Raw genomic sequence first — 20,155 nt, 5'->3', positions numbered from 1 at the left:
TTTTAGATTTAAAAATGGGTCTGACCGAACCATCCGGCTTCGGGACCACGAACAGGGTTGAATAGTACCCTTTCCCCTGTTGGACCAGGGGAACCTTGACAATCACTTGCTGTTGACACAGCTTTTGAATTGCAGCTAATACTACTTCCCTCTCCGGGGAAGAAGCTGGCAAGGCCGATTTGAAAAATCGGCGAGGAGGCACCTCTTCGAATTCCAGTTTGTAGCCTTGGGATACAATATCCATCGCCCAAGGATCCACGTCTGACAGAACCCAGACCTGGCTGAAGAATCGAAGACGTGCCCCCACCGGTGCGGACTCCCTCAGTGGAGCCCCAGCGTCATGCGGTGGATTTAGCAGAAGCCGGGGAGGACTTCTGCTCCTGGGAACTAGCCAAAGCAGGTGTTCTCTTTCCTCTACCCTTACCTCTGGTGAGGAAAGAGGAGCCCCGACCTCTTCTGGCCTTATGCGACCGAAAGAACTGCATCTGATACTGTGGAGTTTTCTTTTGCTGTTGGGGAACAAAAGGTAAAAAAGTAGATTTAACCGCGGTAGCAGTGGAAACCAGGTCCGCGAGACCATCCCCAAACAAAACTTCACCCTTGTAAGGTAAAACCTCCATATGCTTCTTTGAGTCTGCATCACCCGTCCATTGGCGGGTCCACAGAGCTCGCCTCGCAGAAATAGCCATGGCGTTGGCTCTGGAACCAAGCAGCCCAACGTCTTTGAGTGTCTCTCATATATAAGACTGCGTCTTTTATGTGACCTAAGGTCAGGAAAATGGTATCCCTGTCTAGGGTATCAAAGTCAGCTGATAAGGTATCTGTCCATGCTGCAACTGCGCTACAAACCCATACCGATGCTATCGCCGGCCTGAGCAAAGCACCCATATGCGTATAAATAGATTTTAAGGTAGTTTCCTGTCTGCGATCAGCAGGATCCTTGAGGGCTGCCGTGTCTGGAGACGGTAGCGTCACCTTCTTGGAGAGACGCGTTAAAGCCTTGTCCACCCTGGGCGAGGATTCCCACCATACCCTGTCCTGTACAGGGAAAGGATACGCCATAAGAATCCTCTTGGGAATCTGCAGTTTTTTGTCTGGAGTTTCCCAAGCTTTTTCAAATACTTCATTCAGTTCATGAGATGGGGGAATGGTTACCTCAGGTTTCTTTTCCTAATACATGCGCACCCTCGTGTCAGGGACAGAGGGGTCCATCAGTGATATGCAAAACCTCTTTTATTGCAATAATCATATAATGAATACTTTTGGCCACCCTTGGGTGTAACTTTGCATTATCGTAGTCAACACTGGAGTCAGAATCCGTGTCGTTATCAGTGTCTGCTATTTGGGATAGGGGACGTTTTTGAGACCCTGAAGGGCCCTGTGACCCAGTCCAATCCGTGGATTGACTCCCTGCTTTTTCCCTGGACTCTGCTTTGTCCATTCTCTTATGTAATAAGTTTACATTTGCATTTAACATATTCCACATGTCCAACCAATCCTGAGTCGGCGTTGCCGACAAAGACACCACAATCATCTGCTCCACCTCCTCCCTGGATGAGCCTTCCGCTTCAGACATGCCGACACACACGTACCGACACCCCCCCACACACAGGGATATATCTATAAGGGGACAGTTCCCCAACAAGGCCCTTTGGAGAGACAGAGAGAGAGTATGCCAGCACACACCCAGCGCCAACTGACACTGGAAACAATTTCCAAGATATAGCGCTTTTTTATATATAATCGTGTAATACACTCACTGCGCCTTACAAGTGCCCCTCCCTCTTTTCAACCCTCTGTCACCGTGTTCAGCAGGGGAGAGTCTGGGGAGCCAGCTTCTCTACAGTGCTCTGTGGAGAAAATGGCGCTGGTTAGTGCTGAGGGACCAAGCTCCGCCCCCTCCAGCGGCGGGCTTCGGTCCCGCTCAATAGTATAAAAAAATGGCGGGGTATTGATACATACACTGCCTCCGCAGCCTATATCCACATAATGCCATCCAGAGGTTTATATTGCTGCCCAGGGCGCCCCCCCCCTGCGCCCTGCACCCATCAGTGCCTGTTCAGTGTGTGTAGTGTGTGGGAGCAATGGCGCACAGCGTTACTGCTGCGCGCTTACCTCAGTGAAGATCTGAAGTCTTCTGCCGCCTTGAAGTCTTCTTTTCTTCTTATACTCACCCGGCTTCTATCGTCCGGCTCTGTGAGGAGGACAGCGGCGCGGCTCTGGGACGAACGGCAAGGGGAGACCTGCGTTCCGACTCCCTCTGGAGCTAATGGTGTCCAGTAGCCTAAGAAGCAGAGCCTATCACTTAAGTAGGTCTGCTTCTCTCTCCTCAGTCCCACGATGCAGGGAGCCTGTTGCCAGCAGTGCTCCCTGAAAATAAAAAACCTAACAAAATTCTTTTTCAGAGAAACTCAGGAGAGCTCCCCTGTAGTGCACCCAATCTCCTCTGGGCACAGGATCTAACTGAGGTCTGGAGGAGGGGCATAGAGGGAGGAGCCAGTGCACACTAATACTAAAAGTTCTTTATAGTGCCCATGTCTCCTGCGGAGCCAGTCTATACCCCATGGTCCTTACGGAGTCCCCAGCATGCTCTAGGATGTAAGAGAAATATAGTTGAAGGTTTCAGCAGTTTTGAATCGGAGAACTAAATGTGTTATAATATTAATATATGACTGAGGAAGATAAATGATTCCATATGCACACCACAATTTCTCTCTGGAAGCCTAATGAATGACTCTTGGGGTTATGTTCTTGGAAATAACACAGCTACTAACAGTGCAAAGGTTTCCAGCGAGACAGATAACCTATCAAATATCAAACATCATGGTAATGTAATATACATTTGTAAATGCTAAAATACACCTTTTAGTTTTGGTGTAAAAATGTTTATACAGGTTGAGTATCCCATATCCAAATATTCCAAAATAGACTTTGAGTAAGAGTGAGATAGTGAAACCTTTGTTTTCTGATGGCTCAATGTACACAAACTTTGTTTAATACACAAAGTTAATAAAAAATATTATTAAATGACCTTCAGGGCTGTGTGTATAAGGTGTATATGAAACAAATTAATTGTGTGAATGTACACACATTTTGTTTAAAGCACAAAGTTATTAAAAATATTGGCTAAATTACCTACAGGCTGTGTGTATAAGGTGTATATGAAACATACCGTATTTGCCGGCGTATAAGACGACTTTTTTGCCCTGCAAAACATGCCTCCAAGTGGGGGGGTCGTCTTCTACGCCGGGGGTCGTCTTATACGTCTTATACGCCGCAGTGCCTCCCGATGCACTGCGGCCGCGGCGGGTCATCAGCGTGGCTGCGGCGAGCATCAGCAGCGATACAGGGGTGCCAGCCTTTTCGGCGTGACCGGCCCGTTCTGCTCGGGAAGCAGCGGCGCTCCGGCCCGCCCCTTGCACATGCGGTCATAATATACAGTGAGGCAGGGAGGGCAGACAGGGAGCAGGGACCAATCCAATGAGGCTTTGTATACAGCTAACAGCCAACCACAGTACTGCACCATTGTACAGTACAATACAGCATAGAAAATGTCCAGCAGTCAAACCCCTATCAACCCTATCATGGCAACAGCAAAAAGAAAGAAATATGATGCAAGTTTTAAACTTAAAGTTGTAAACTTTGCCATGGAACATAATAATTGTGCTGCTGCAAGACAATATGGAGTAACAGAAAAGATGGGTTCGGGACTGGAAATCAAATGAAAAAGCATTAAAGAGTATGCCAAGGGGTAAGTGTGTATTAAGTTTTACGTTTTATTTGGTGTGTGGAAGGTGTGCGGAAGAGGGGGTAGTCTTATACGGCGAGTATATAACAAACTCTATATTTTGAGTGGAAATGTTGGGGGTCGTCTTATACGCCCAGTCGTCTTATACGCCGGCAAATACGGTAAATGCATTCTGTGCTTAGACTTTGGTCCCATCACTATGATATCTCATTATGGTAAGCAACTATTCCAAAATAAGGAAAAATCCAATATCCAAAATACTTCTGGTCCCAAGAATTTTGGATAAGGGATACTCAACCTGTATACAGAAATGGAGTTAAGGGACCAATTCAGAGTTGGCCACACAAGCATGCTCTGAAATAGATTGAGCTATCCCCCTGTATTCAGATTTGGCCACACCACCCATATGCACCTGATTGTGAAAGTAGTTGTCATTACTAGCAGTGCGGTCTTTAATGCAAAAGATCTGCGTAAAAACGAGTTTTATGGTAAGAACTTACCTTTGTTAAAACTCTTTCTGCGAGGTACACTGGGCTCCACAAGTAAAGACATAGGGGTGTAGAGTAGGATCTTGATCCGAGGCACCAACAGGCTCAAAAGCTTTGACTGTTCCCAGAATGCACAGAGCCGCCTCCTCTATAACCCCGCCTCCCTGCACAGGAGCTCAGTTTTTAGTTAACCAGCCTAATGCAGTAGTAGGAAAAGAGACGACAACGGTTAGTAGACACATACACCACACTCTCACGACAGGAGAAGTGTCAGCGGCTAATGCCATACAACCCAAAGAAGCTAAGTGCGTCAGGGTGGGCGCCTTGTGGAGCCCAGTGTACCTCGCAGAAAGAGTTTTAACAAAGGTAAGTTCTTACCATAAAACTCGTTTTCTGCTGCGGGGTACACTGGGCTCCACAAGGAAAGACATAGGGGATGTCCTAAAGCAGTTCCTTATGGGAGGGGACGCACTGTAGCGGGCACAAGAACCCGGCGTCCAAAGGAAGCATCCTGGGAAGCGGCAGTATCGAAGGCATAGAACATTATGAACGTGTTCCTGGAGGACCACGTAGCCGCCTTGCACAATTGTTCATGGGTCGCACCACGTTGGGCCGCCCAAGAAGGTCCAACAGACAGTAGAATGGGCCGTAATATGAGCAGGAGCTGACAGACCAGCCCTCACATAAGCATGTGCAATCACCATTCTAATCCATCTGGCCAGAGTCTGCTTGTGAGCAGGCCAGCCACGTTTGTGAAATCCAAACAAAACAAAGAGAATCAGCTTTTCGAATAGAAGCAGTTCTCTTCACATAGATATGGAGAGCCCGTACCACATCCAAAGACCGCTCTTTGGGAGACAAATCAGGAGAGACAAAGGCTGGAACCACAATCTCCTGATTAAGGTGGAACGAAGAAACCACCTTAGGTAAATATCCGGGACGAGTCCTAAGAACCGCCCGGTCACGGTGAAAAATCAGATATGGGGAACTACAAAACAAGGCACCCAGATCAGACAGACACTCTTCTAGCAGAGGCAATAGCCAGCAAGAACACCACCTTAAGGGAAAGCCACTTAAGGTCAGCTGAACCAAGAGGTTCAAATGGAGGCTCCTGCAACGCCTCCAAAACCACCGACAAGTCCCAAGGAGCCACAGGCGGGACATAGGGAGGTTGGATACGCAACACACCCTGAGTGAAAGTATGAACATCAGGTAAAGTCGCAATTTTTCTCTGAAACCACACCGACAAGGCAGAAATATGAACCTTAAGGGAGGCCAAACGCATACCTAAATCTAGGCCCTGCTGCAGAAAAGCCAAAAGTTTGGCCGTACTAAACTTGGAAGCATCATAATTGTGAGATGCGCACCAAACAAAGTATGAATGCCAGACCCTATGGTAAATCCGAGCAGAAGCCGGTTTCCGGGCCCGCAACATAGTTTTAATGACCTCTTCAGAAAAACCCTTAGCCCTCAAGACGGAAGCTTCAAGAGCCACGCCGTCAAAGATAGCCGGGCTAGGTCCTGGTAGACACAAGGGCCCTGAACGAGGTGGTCTGGGCGTTGTGGAAGTAGAAGTGGACGCTCTGACGATAGGCCTTGCAGGTCTGAGAACCAGTGCCGCCTGGGCCACACCAGAGCTATGAGAAGCAGATTTCCTTTTTCTTGCTTGAACTTCCGAATTACCCTGGGCAGCAGCGACACCGGAAGGAACACGTACGGCAGCCGAAACCTCCATGGCACCGCCAGCGCATCCACGAATGCTGCTTGAGGATCCCTTGTCCTTGCCCTGAAGACCGGAACCTTGTGATTGTGTCGAGACGCCATCAGATCCACATCTGGAATACACCACCTTTCCACGAGGAGTTGAAACACTTCTGGATGGAGGCCCCACTCGCCGGCATGTACGTCCTGTCGACTGAGAAAGTCCGCTTTCTCAATTCAGGACTCCCGGAATTAATATTGCCGGTAGATGGCGTTCTGCCCAACGTAGAATCCGTGAGACTTCCTTCATTGTCAGACGGCTTTGAGTGCCGCCTTGATGATTTATGTAAGCCACTGTGGTGGCGTTGTCCGACTGTACTTGAAAGGCCGGTTCTGAATCAAATGCTGGGCTAGATTCAACGCATTGAAGACCGCCCGCAATTCCAGACTGTTGATCGAGAGGAGAGATTCTTCCTTGGTCCACCGACCCTGCAAGGAGTGTTGCTCAAGCACCGCGCCCTAACCCCTTAGACTGGCATCTGTCAACAGGACCCAGTTGGATATCCAGAAGGGACGGTCCCTGCACAATTGTTGGTCCTGGAGCCACCAGAGCAGCGACAGACGGACCTCCGGAGTCAGAGATCATATGAGACCTGATCCGGTGAGGCAGGCCATCCCAATTGGCTAAGATCAGCCTCCGGAGGGGGCGAGAATGAAATTGAGCATACTCCACCATGTCGAATGCCGAGACCATGAGGCCCAGCACCTGCATTGCCGAATGTATCGACACTTGCGGACGAGAAAGGAAGCAACGAATCCTGTCCTGAAGTTTCAGGACTTTCTCCTGAGACAAGAACAACCTCTGGTTGTGAGTGTCCAACAGCGCTCCCAGGTGCACCATGCTCTGAGCAGGGACCAGGGAGGATTTCTTCCAGTTGATAAGCCACCCGTGGGCTTGTAGAAACTGGACCGTCATGTCCAGATGACGCAGGAGAAGATCTGGGGAATTTGCCAGGATTAACAAGTCGTCCAGATACGGCAGTATCATGACCCCTTGACGGCGGAGTACCACCGTCATCACCGCCATAACTTTGGTAAAGACTCGCGGAGCCGTTGTTAAACCAAAAGGTAACGCCCGAAACTGGTAATGTAGGTTGCCAATAGCGAACCTCAGGTATTGTTGATGTGACACTGCTATAGGAATATGCAGGTAAGCATCCTGCATGTCCAGGGAGACCATGTAGTCCCCCAGGTTCCAAGGCCAGAACTATAGAGCGAAGGGTTTCCATACGAAACTTGGATACCTTCACAAACCTGTTCAGTGCCTTCAGGTTGAGAATGGGCCGGGAGGACCCATTCGGTTTCGGGACTAGAAACAGCGGAGAATAGTACCCCCAGCCCCTCTGAGCAAGAGGCACCTGTACTATGACTCCTGTATCCAGGAGGGTCTGTACCACCGAATGTAGAGTGTTTGCCTTTATCTGGTCCGACGGGATGTCTGTTTGGCAAAATTGATGAGGGGGTCGGTTTTTGAAGGCTATGGCGTAACCTCGAGTGACGACTTCCCGTACCCAGGCATCTGAAGTGGTCTTCAACCATTCCTGGGTATAACCTAGAAGTCGGCCCCCCACCCTCGGATCCCCCAGGGGGAGGCCCGCCCCGTCATGCGGCAGGTTTATCAGTCTTGGCAGCTAACTGACGGGCAGTCCAGGCTCTTTCGGGCTTCGGCTTACCAGGTTTGGAAGGGCGGGCCTGCTTATGGCACGCCTGACCTTTTGCTTTACCTGAAGGACGGACGGAAGGGGCGAAAGGACGTGCCTTTGGCCTTCAACACAGAAGGAGCTGTATTAGGCAGACAGGCAGTCTTGGCAGTAGCCAAGTCAGCCACTATCTTATTTAAGTCCTCCCCAAACAGAATATCTCCCTTGAAAGGGAGTACCTCCAGGGTTTTTCTAGAGTCCAGATCCACAGACCAGGATCACAGCCACAATATCCGGCGAGCCAGGACTGACGTAGTAGAGGCCTTGGCTGCTAGGATACCGGCCATCAGAAGCCGCCTCTTTAATATAGCGAGAAGCTGTGACAATATATGACAAGCATTGTCTAGCATGGTCAGAGGAGATTTCAGCTTCTAACTCCAAGGCCCATGCGTCAATAGCCTCTGCAGCCCATGTAGCTGCAATGGTGGGCCTTTGTGCAGCACCCGTGAGGGTGTAAATGGCTTTCAGACAACCCTCGACACGTTTATCCGTAGGCTCTTTTAGAGACGCGACTGTAGTGACAGGTAGAGCTGAGGAAACCACCATCCTAGCCACATGCGAGTCCACTGGAGGAGGCGTTTCCCAATTCTGAGACAGCTCTGGCGCGAGGGGATAGCAAGCCAGCATCTTCTTTTGAGGCACAAACTTCGTACCCGGGCTTTCCCAGGGTTCCTGACGTATATCCACTAGGTGGTCAGAGTGAGGTAAAACCTGCTTAACCACCTTCTGACGCTTGAACCTATCTGGTTTCTTAGGAGGAACGGAGGGCTCGGGATCATCCGTAATCTGCAGAATTAACTTAATAGCCTCCAAAAGATCAGGAACATCCACATGTGAACTACCCTCCCCATCAGCCGTATCTGAGTCAGAACCTGTGGGGTCAGTGTATGTGCTGTCTTCATCAGACGAGGTGTCAGTGACAGCAGTGGATTGTGAGGAGACGAGCGCTCGCTTAGAGGACCTCTTGGACTTAGGCGAGCGTTGGTCAGACTTTTTAGTAGTCAGGGACTGGTTCAACTTCTTTAATTGAGCAGATAAATCATCCGCCCACGGCGGGTTAGCTGCAGGGACCACATACGGTTGTACCGGCATTGGGGTCCCATAGGGGGTGTTCGTTTGTAAACTAGCGTATGTAGAAGCGTGGAAAAAGCGGCCCACGGAGGGTTAGTATGTGCCTCCATTGCCACAGTCCCACTGGGGGGCAAAGAGCCCCCAGAACCAGAGCCCACAGCTGCTATATTCTCCTCATATGGGTCTGTGACTGCAGCAACATCGGCAGTGTGTTCAGCCCCAGAACCGTTACCCTCAGAAGCAGACATGATATAACTTGCAGTATGAGGTAACAGTACAATTATTAGCAGCACTATATCCCTAAACCCAAACCCCTGCGCAGTGTAGTCAGCACCAGCAGAGATAAAGGAGAGATATGGTGACTAAATCACAGAGAAAAATACGTAATACAGTATATCTTTGTGAAAATCCTATATTAAATAACACCTGACGCACCAAGCCCCCTCAGGTTATAGAATATAGGGATAGCAAGTTGAGTGAAAGACACGAGATGGACACCACTCCGCTATCAAATGCACACACAAATAGTCACAGTTTGTACAATGCAGAGGTTATTACATACAATAATGCTGCACTGGACTAGCTTACACAGCTATATAGTCAATAGATATAACACTACACAGTAAGAACTGGATGTATATCACAGGGTAAATGTACTATAAACCCCTGACTAAATGCACTCTTTCTTAACTAGCACTGACTAAAAAGGCAGGTAGAATACTTAAGTGTCATGTAAAGGCACAGCGCTGACAACCAGGCGGCTTTACATAGGAGGATTTGCCCAAGCAGTCCCAGGAACAGTGAACTGAGGAGTAATGGCGCCGCAGACACTGACAGGGAGTGAGGAAAAGACAGAGATGCAGCTCCAGGGCGGTAACACTTGCTGGAAATGGCGCCCTGGGGCTGGGGGAGGGGCTTCAGGTCTAAGCCTTATCCCCCTTGCTGGCCAAACCACTGGGTACTGTGGGCGATATTAAAATCGGTTTTGAGAGAAAACCTGACCTGCGCCCTTGCCCTGGTGATCTAGTGGGATCGCCTGTATCCAGTGTCCACCGCGCGCGGTCCGCCTCCCACTGACCGCGCCGGATCGCGATACAGACCGAGTCCCGCGAGCGGGACCCACTTACCACCTCCCGAAGCGCGGGCACGCGATCCTGGAGAGCCCCAGCCGTGTGTGCCTAACGTGAAGTAAACCGGAGCCTCCGCTGTAGGTACCCGGCAACCAGGGCTCGGGAGTGTACAGCGCCGCTGGGGAGAGCTGGAGCCGCAGCAGAGAATGCCACAAGACATTTACCACTGCTGCTGCCCTGAGGTCTTCACTTTTTCTTCACAAAAAAAGCCTTTATTAGGGCTGCATGGAGCAGCCCCTCTGTTAAGTGCCTGCTTACTGCAGCACCAACTAACAAAACTGAGCTCCTGTGCTGGGAGACGGGGTGATATAGGAGGCGGCGCTGTGCATTCTGGGAACAGTCAAAGCTTTGAGTCTGTTGGTGCCTCGGATCAAGATCCTACTCTACACCCCATTGTCCAGACTTGTGGAGCCCAGTGTACCTCGCAGCAGAAATAGGGATAGCAAGTTGAGTGAGAGACACGAAATGGAAAACACTCAGCAAGCTAATGCACACACATATAGTCACATGTAAACAATGCAGAGGTTATTACTAACAATAATACTGCACTGGGCCAACTTATATAGCTATGTAGTCAATAGATATAACACTGCACACACTGGATGTATATCACAGGGTACTTGTACCAGAGAACCCTGACTAAATGCACTCTCTTTTTTTTTTAAATAGTTTGTTTATTCGAAAAAGGATCACCAGTACAGACATAGCGTTAAACATGGGAAATCGGATAATACAGGATAAGCAATGCAACAGTTTTTAGCTTGTGTAAACTCAAAAAGCATAATACATTACATCACATGCACAATTACTCCCATAGTACTACCAAGCTCACGGTGTAAGGAAAATCTAATGTTCGTAAACAGGTCGTAAATCACATATTAAACATTTTCAAGTTTTTCCCCCAGTTATTTAGCAGTTACAACTCTAACTAGTAGGCCGTAGTATAGCCTACGGATACTTTTACAACATAGAAAAAATAAAAATAAAAAAAACCACAGATAAGGAAGAGAGAGAGAGAAAAAAATAAGAATTTACTTACCGATAATTCTATTTCTCGGAGTCCGTAGTGGATGCTGGGGTTCCTGAAAGGACCATGGGGAATAGCGGCTCCGCAGGAGACAGGGCACAAAAAGTAAAGCTTTTCCAGATCAGGTGGTGTGTACTGGCTCCTCCCCCTATGACCCTCCTCCAGACTCCAGTTAGGTACTGTGCCCGGACGAGCGTACACAATAAGGGAGGATTTTGAATCCCGGGTAAGACTCATACCAGCCACACCAATCACACCGTACAACTTGTGATCTAAACCCAGTTAACAGTATGATAACAGAGGAGCCTCTGAAAGATGGCTCCCTAAACAATAACCCGAATTAGTTAACAATAACTATGTACAAGTATTGCAGATAATCCGCACTTGGGATGGGCGCCCAGCATCCACTACGGACTCCGAGAAATAGAATTATCGGTAAGTAAATTCTTATTTTCTCTATCGTCCTAGTGGATGCTGGGGTTCCTGAAAGGACCATGGGGATTATACCAAAGCTCCCAAACGGGCGGGAGAGTGCGGATGACTCTGCAGCACCGAATGAGAGAACTCCAGGTCCTCCTTTGCCAGGGTATCAAATTTGTAGAATTTTACAAACGTGTTCTCCCCTGACCACGTAGCTGCTCGGCAGAGTTGTAATGCCGAGACCCCTCGGGCAGCCGCCCAAGATGAGCCCACCTTCCTTGTGGAATGGGCCTTAACAGATTTAGGCTGTGGCAGGCCTGCCACAGAATGTGCAAGTTGAATTGTGTTACAAATCCAACGAGCAATCGACTGCTTAGAAGCAGGCGCACCCAACTTGTTGGGTGCATACAGTATAAACAGCGAGTCAGATTTTCTGACTCCAGCCGTCCTTGAAATGTATATTTTTAAAGCTCTGACAACGTCCAACAACATGGAGTCCTCCAAGTCGCTTGTAGCCGCAGGCACTACAATAGGCTGGTTCAGGTGAAACGCTGATACCACCTTAGGGAGAAAATGCGGACGCGTCCGCAGCTCTGCCCTATCCGAATGGAAAATTAAATAAGGGCTTTTATAAGATAAAGCCGCCAGTTCAGATACTCTCCTGGCGGACGCCAGGGCCAGTAACATAGTCACTTTCCATGTGAGATATTTCAAATCCACATCTTTTAGTGGTTCAAACCAATGGGATTTGAGGAAATCTAAAACTACATTTAGATCCCACGGTGCCACCGGAGGCACCACAGGAGGCTGTATATGCAGTACTCCTTTGACAAAAGTCTGGACCTCAGGAACTGAGGCCAATTCTTTTTGGAAGAATATTGACAGGGCCGAAATTTGAACCTTAATAGATCCCAATTTGAGACCCATAGACAATCCTGATTGCAGGAAATGTAGGAAACGACCCAGTTGAAATTCCTCCGTCGGAGCACTCCGATCCTCGCACCACGCAACATATTTCCGCCAAATGCGGTGATGATGCTTCGCGGTGACTTCCTTTCTTGCCTTAATCAAGGTAGGAATGACTTCTTCTGGAATGCCTTTTCCTTATAGGATCTGGCGTTCAACCGCCATGCCGTCAAACGCAGCCGCGGTAAGTCTTGGAATAGACACGGTCCCTGCTGAAGCAGGTCCTGTCTTAGAGGTAGAGGCCACGGATCGTCCGTGACCATCTCTTGAAGTTCCGGGTACCAAGACCTTCTTGGCCAATCCGGAGCCACTAGTATCGTTCTTACTCCGCTTCGCCGTATGATTCTCAATACCTTTGGTATGAGAGGCAGAGGAGGAAAACACATACACCGACTGGTACACCCAAGGTGTTACCAGCGCGTCCACAGCTATTGCCTGCGGATCTCTTGACCTGGCGCAATACCTGTCCAGTTTTTTGTTGAGGCGAGACGCCATCATGTCCACCATTGGTCTTTCCCAACGGTTTATTAGCATGTGGAAAACTTCTGGATGAAGTCCCCACTCTCCCGGGTGAAGATCGTGTCTGCTGAAGAAGTCTGCTTCCCAGTTGTCCACTCCCGGGATGAACACTGCTGACAGTGCTATCACGTGATTCTCCGCCCAGCGAAGGATCCTGGCAGCTTCTGCCATTGCACTCCTGCTTCTTGTGCCGCCCTGTCTGTTTACATGGGCGACTGCCGTGATGTTGTCCGACTGGATCAACACCGGTCTTCCTTGAAGCAGAAGTTCCGCCTGGCTTAGAGCATTGTAGATTGCTCTTAGTTCCAGAATGTTTATGTGAAGAGACTTTTCCAGGCTCGACCACACTCCCTGGAAGTTTCTTCCTTGTGTGACTGCTCCCCAGCCTCTCAGGCTGGCGTCCGTGGTCACCAGGATCCAATCCTGTATGCCGAATCTGCGGCCCTCCAATAGATGAGCCCTCTGCAACCACCACAGAAGAGATACCCTTGTCCTTGGAGACAGGGTTATCCGCAGGTGCATCTGAAGATGCGACCCTGACCATTTGTCCAACAGATCCCTTTGGAAAATTCTTGCATGGAATCTGCCGAATGGAATTGCTTCGTAAGAAGCCACCATTTTTCCCAGGACTCTTGTTAATTGGGATTTTGGAATATTCAGAATCCATCCGTGCTGCTTTAGCACCTCTTGAGATATTGCTAATCCCATCTCTAGCTGTTCTCTGGACCTTGCCCTTATTAGGAGATCGTCCAAGTATGGGATAATTAATACGCCTTTTCTTCGAAGAAGAATCATCATCTCGGCCATTACCTTTGTAAAGACCCGAGGTGCCGTGGACAAACCAAACGGCAGCGTCTGAAACTGATAGTGACAGTTTTGTACAACGAACCTGAGGTACCCCTGGTGTGAGGGGTAAATTGGAACGTGGAGATACGCATCCTTGATGTCCAAGGATACCATAAAGTCCCCTTCTTCCAGGTTCGCTATCACTGCTCTGAGTGACTCCATCTTGAACTTGAACTTCTTTATGTACAGGTTCAAGGACTTCAGATTTAGAATAGGCCTTACCGAGCCATCCGGCTTCGGTACCACAAATAGAGTGGAATAATACCCCTTCCCTTGTTGTAGAAGAGGTACCTTGACTATCACCTGCTGAGAGTACAGCTTGTGAATGGCTTCCAAAACAGTCTCCCTTTCGGAAGGGGACGTTGGTAAAGCAGACTTCAGGAAACGGCGAGGTGGATCTGTCTCTAATTCCAACCTGTACCCCTGAGATATTATCTGCAGGATCCAGGGATCTACCTGCGAGTGAGCCCACTGCGCGCTGTAATTTTTGAGACGACCTCCCACCGTCCCCGAGTCCGCTTGAGAAGCCCCAGCGTCATGCTGAGGCTTTTGTAGAAGCCGGGGAGGGCTTCTGTTCCTGGGAAGGAGCTGCCTGTTGCTGTTTCTTCCCTCGACCTCTGCCTCGTGGCAGATATGAATAGCCCTTTGCTCTCTTATTTTTAAAGGAACGAAAGGGCTGCGGTTGAAAAGTCGGTGCCTTTTTCTGTTGGGGAGTGACTTGAGGTAGAAAGGTGGATTTCCCGGCTGTAGCCGTGGCCACCAAATCTGATAGACCGACTCCAAATAACTCCTCCCCTTTATACGGCAAAACTTCCATATGCCGTTTTGAATCCGCATCGCCTGTCCACTGTCGCGTCCATAAAGCTCTTCTGGCCGAAATGGACATAGCACTTACCCGTGATGCCAGTGTGCAGATATCCCTCTGTGCATCACGCATATAAAGAAATGCATCCTTTATTTGTTCTAACGACAGTAAAATATTGTCCCTGTCCAGGGTATCAATATTTTCAATCAGGGACTCTGACCAAACTACCCCAGCACTGCACATCCAGGCAGTCGCTATAGCTGGTCGTAGTATAACACCTGCATGTGTGTATATACTTTTTTGGATATTTTCCATCCTCCTATCTGATGGATCTTTAAGTGCGGCCGTCTCAGGAGAAGGTAACGCCACTTGTTTTGATAAGCGTGTTAGCGCCTTGTCCACCCTAGGAGGTGTTTCCCAGCGCTCCCTAACCTCTGGCGGGAAAGGGTATAATGCCAATAATTTCTTTGAAATTATCAGCTTTTTATCAGGGGCAACCCACGCTTCATCACACACGTCATTTAATTCTTCTGATTCAGGAAAAACTATAGGTAGTTTTTTCACACCCCACATAATACCCTGTTTAGTGGTACCTGTAGTATCCGCTAAATGTAACGCCTCCTTCATTGCCAAAATCATATAACGTGTGGCCCTACTGGAAAATACGGTTGATTCGTCACCCTCACCACTGGAATCAGTGCCTGTGTCTGGGTCTGTGTCGACCGACTGAGGCAAAGGGCGTTTTACAGCCCCTGACGGTGTTTGAGGCGCCTGGACAGGCACTAATTGATTGTCCGGCCGCCTCATGTCGTCAAACGACTGCTTAAGCGAGTTGACGCTATCCCGTAATTCCACAAATAAAAGGCATCCATTCTGGTGTCGACCCCCTAGGAGGTGACATCCCCATATTTGGCAATTGCTCCGCCTCCACACCAATATCGTCCTCATACATGTCGACACACACGTACCGACACACAGCAGACACACAGGGAATGCTCTAAACGAAGACAGGACCCACTAGCCCTTTGGGAAGACAGAGGGAGAGTCTGCCAGCACACACCAAAAAGCGCTATATATGACAGGGATAGCCTTATAATAAGTGCTCCCTTATAGCTGCTTTATATATATCAAGATATTGCCATTAAATTTGCCCCCCCTCTCTGTTTTACCCTGTTTCTGTAGTGCAGTGCAGGGGAGAGACCTGGGAGCCGTCCTGACCAGCGGAGCTGTGAGAGGAAATGGCGCCGTGTGCTGAGGAGATAGGCCCCGCCCCTTTTTCGGCGGGCTCGTCTCCCGCTATTTTGTGAATACAGGCAGGGGTTAAATATCTCCATATAGCCTCTGGGGGCTATATGTGAGGTATTTTTAGCCTTTTAATAGGTTTTCATTTGCCTCCCAGGGCGCCCCCCCCCAGCGCCCTGCACCCTCAGTGACTGCGTGTGAAGTGTGCTGAGAGGAAAATGGCGCACAGCTGCAGTGCTGTGCGCTACCTTTAGAAGACTGCAGGAGTCTTCAGCCGCCGATTCTGGACCTCTTCTTACTTCAGCATCTGCAAGGGGGCCGGCGGCGCGGCTCCGGTGACCATCCAGGCTGTACCTGTGATCGTCCCTCTGGAGCTGATGTCCAGTAGCCAAGAAGCCAATCCATCCTGCACGCAGGTGAGTTCACTTCTTCTCCCCTCTGTCCCTCGTTGCAGTGATCCTGTTGCCAGCAGGAATCACTGTAAAATAAAAAACCTAAGCTAAACTTTCTCTAAGCAGCTCTTTATGAGAGCCACCTAGAATTGCACCCTTCTCGGCCGGGCACAAAAATCTAACTGGAGTCTGGAGGAGGGTCATAGGGGGAGGAGCCAGTACACACCACCTGATCTGGAAAAGCTTTACTTTTTGTGCCCTGTCTCCTGCGGAGCCGCTATTCCCCATGGTCCTTTCAGGAACCCCAGCATCCACTAGGACGATAGAGAAAAAAAAAAGCAGTATTACAATAAAATAGCTGAGGTATATGGAATAAAGATTGATATCGCGACCTGGCCTTGCATGAGCCTAGGACGCACATCGCTACCAGGGTGCAGTGCTTCTCATAGCGCAAGGGCGTGAGAGAAGTATACAGAGGTAATCCAAGGGGACCATATTTTCTCATATTTAGAAATGGCATTGTTTTTCATGTATATATAGCGGTCTTTAAGGAGAGTGTCATTAACCAGAGCCTTAAAGGCAGATACAGTAGGGCGACGCGGGGCAATCCATGACCGCGCAATGCACACTTTGGCCAGGGCACAAATACTATGAGCATAGACAAAGGAAAAAAAGGTGTAAAGATGGCGCTTCAATACAAAGGTGCAGCAACCAGACAGACAGGACAGTCACCTCAGTCCTTTACAGTTTCTAGAAATATTCTTGGAGTTGCTGTGGTGCGCTCCCTGGGTCAAATCACGATAATTCACAATAGGCTCCAATTGCAGGATATGTATTCATCCAAACTGGACCAGCAATAGTCAGACAGACGTAGGAAAAATTCAGATATCTTCTTTCTCAGAAGGGGAACTTTCTTCCTGTAACAGACGTCTATGTTCCGCTTGGTGAAATAATTCAATGCCTCAGACTTGTTCTCTCTAAGCACACTTCTTTTAAGGATGATCCACAGTTACCGGGGTGCTAAACCTGAGATGATGCTCGCAGCAGCCGGGAACCTCTGCGCAGAGGTTCCCGGCTGCTGCGAGCATCATCTCAGGTTTAGCACCCCGGTAACTGTGGATCATCCTTAAAAGAAGTGTGCTTAGAGAGAGAACAAGTCTGAGGCATTGAATTATTTCACCAAGCGGAACATAGACGTCTGTTACAGGAAGAAAGTTCCCCTTCTGAGAAAGAAGATATCTGAATTTTTCCTACGTCTGTCTGACTATTGCTGGTCCAGTTTGGATGAATACATATCCTGCAATTGGAGCCTATTGTGAATTATCATGATTTGACCCAGGGAGCGCACCACAGCAACTCCAAGAATATTTCTAGAAACTATGAGCATAGAGGCCCTCCCACTTGGACCCCAAAGCAGGATCCCCCATTCCCAGTACACAGAATCTCGAAGTCAACATACTCCCAGGCATCCCCGTGCGCTCCAGAATCGACCTGACCCCAGACCAAAACTCCTGAATGGACGGACACTCCCACACAAGGTGCCAAAAGGATCCCCCATCGGCCCCACATTTAGGCAAACAGCTGTATTGCCAGCCCCAAATCTGGCCAACCGAACCGGTGTCATATAGGATCTGTGCAAAATAAAAAGCTGTATTTGTTGAAATCGGAGTGACTTAGTCGCCATACCCGGGTATTCCAGGGCTAGCTCCCAGTCCTCCTCGCCTATGGGGCCTAGATCACACTCCCAACGCGCACGAAGTCCCGAAAGAGGGTCTGCATGAAGTATTTTTAATAGGTACGAGTAGGTGAAAGAAATCACCTTAACCCGCCCCAACGAGCTTAAAAAGGTCTTTATGGGAAAATGAAGGAGCGCCAGGGGTGAGTCCCGAAATTGTGACTGCAAGGCGTATTGGAGTTGTAGGTATACCAAATTCCTCCTTTAATTGCTGAAACGATTTCAGCGTACCATCACTGTACAATTGGGATATGGAGACAATGGAGTACGGAACCCACACCGCCCCGCCCTCGAGAGCCCCCAGCTCGGGTAGTGAAGTAGAGTGCCAGAGGGGAGTATCCGGGTCCAAGCCATCAAACCCAAGCAGTTTTCTCATAGCGAGCCAGATCTTCATGGCCTGGAAGACAATAGGCGGAGAGTACCGAGAAACCCTTCCACTCAGCAAAACCTGCACCGGAGAGAGACCCGGGTAGTAGCACTGGAGAAACGCCCATTGTAAAGTGCCGGCATCCCCGCCCTGTATCCAGGTGCTAAGATGTGACAACTGAGACGCAAAGTAGTACATTTGAAAGCTGGGTAAGGCTAAACCTCCATCAACCTTCAACCTAGTGAGGGTGTTCAACCCTATCCTAGGCCTTTTGTTGGCCCAAATCAGGGATGATAGTATACCATTCAGTTTCCTAAAGAATGCCGGGGAAGATATATACCAGGGATTGCAAAACAATGTATAATAGTTTGGGTAGAATTATCATTTTTATGAGATTAACCCTTCCAGTCACTGTCAGTGGAAGTTTGCACCAAGCTCTCGACTTGCGTATAATCAGTTGCGTCAGTGGGTCCAGATTCAGGGGTATAAAATCAGAAAGGTTATTTGTGACCTGAATTCCTAGATATTTAAACTGATCTGTCCAGCATAGCAGCAGGGAAAGCTTCGGGACCTGGGGAGGAGGACCAATAACAGGCATAATAAATGACTTGGGCCAATTAATACGGAGACCAGAAAAGCAGCCGAATTCCTCAATAACCTGCAGCAAAATAGGCATAGCGACAGCATAATCATCTAGGAATAACAGCAGGTCATTCGCATAAAGGGCGATCTTGTCAACACAAGGGCCCGTAGCGATTCCCCCAATGTCCGGGTGTGTCCTAATCAGGCAGGCCAGAGGCTCTATGGCTATAGCAAATAGGGCAGGGGAGAGAGGGCACCCTTGTCTAGTACCCCGAGACAGGGTAAAGGAGGGTGAAATGTAACCATTTACCAAGATCCTGGCACACGGATTTTGATATAGCAGTCTGATCCATTGTATAAAGTTAGGGCCGAAGCCCATGCATTTCATAACTCCCCACAGGTAGGAACATTCAACGCTATCGAACGCCTTAGCCGCGTCCAAGGAGACCACAACCGAGTCCGGGGGAAGGCATGCGGAGCCTGTAGAATAGTATACAGCCTACGCAAATTAATAGATGTGGACATGCCCGGCATAAAGCCAGATTGATCCTGGTGTATTATGGACTTAATAACCGAGTTAAGCCGAACCGCCAGAATTTTTGCCAGGATCTTAGCATCAGTAGGAATGAGGGAGATCGGCCTATAGGACTCCAAGAGTCTGGGGTCCTTGCCGGGCTTTGGTAGTACTATCATAACAGCCTCGGACATTGAGGGAGGAAGCTGATTAGTAGTAAACGTATCCGTAAACATAGTAAGCAACTTAGGACCAAAGAACTCTATATTTGTTTTATACAGCTCAGTGGGGATGCCATCACAACCCGGAGACTTACCGCCGTGGGAAAAACCCACTGCCGCGGTCACCTCGTCCAAAGTCAGAGGTGATTCAAGAAAATTACTAGCCTCAGAGGAGAGTCTGGAGAGGGGTACATTATTCAAGTATATGTCTAAGTCTGCCGCGGAGTGCGTCAGCCGAGACTCGTACAGATCCCTGTAATATGAAAGGAACAGCCGTGCAATGTCTGGGGTGTTGTCTACAATGGAGCCATCAGGACCAGACATCTGCACCACCGTAGACCCAGGCCGGTCGTAGTGAAATGCACTCTTTCTTAACTAACACTATCTAATTGACATGTAGAATACTTAAGTGTCATGTAAAGTCACAGCGCTGACAACCAGGCGGCTTTACACAGGAGGATTTGCCCAAGCAGTCCCAGGAACAGTGTAGCTGAGAGAAATGGCAGCCAAACACTGACAGGGAGTGAGGGAGAGACAGATATGCAGCTCCAGGGCGGGAACATTTGCTGGAAATGACGCCCTGGGGCTGGGGGAGGGGCTCCAGGTCTAAGCCTTATCCCC

General features: G+C 49.0%; 1 protein-coding gene across 9 annotated transcripts in view; it reads right to left on the bottom strand.

The window, feature by feature from the left end:
* The window catches only part of BRD8 (bromodomain containing 8), a 333,693-nt gene that overhangs the window by 262,370 nt on the left and 51,168 nt on the right, over positions 1 to 20,155 (bottom strand). The window lies entirely within an intron of this gene.

Source organism: Pseudophryne corroboree, chromosome 6 (genome assembly GCF_028390025.1).
Source record: "Pseudophryne corroboree isolate aPseCor3 chromosome 6, aPseCor3.hap2, whole genome shotgun sequence".
Taxonomy (NCBI): Eukaryota; Metazoa; Chordata; class Amphibia; order Anura; family Myobatrachidae; genus Pseudophryne; species Pseudophryne corroboree.
This window is presented reverse-complemented; position numbering and strand designations above follow the sequence as displayed.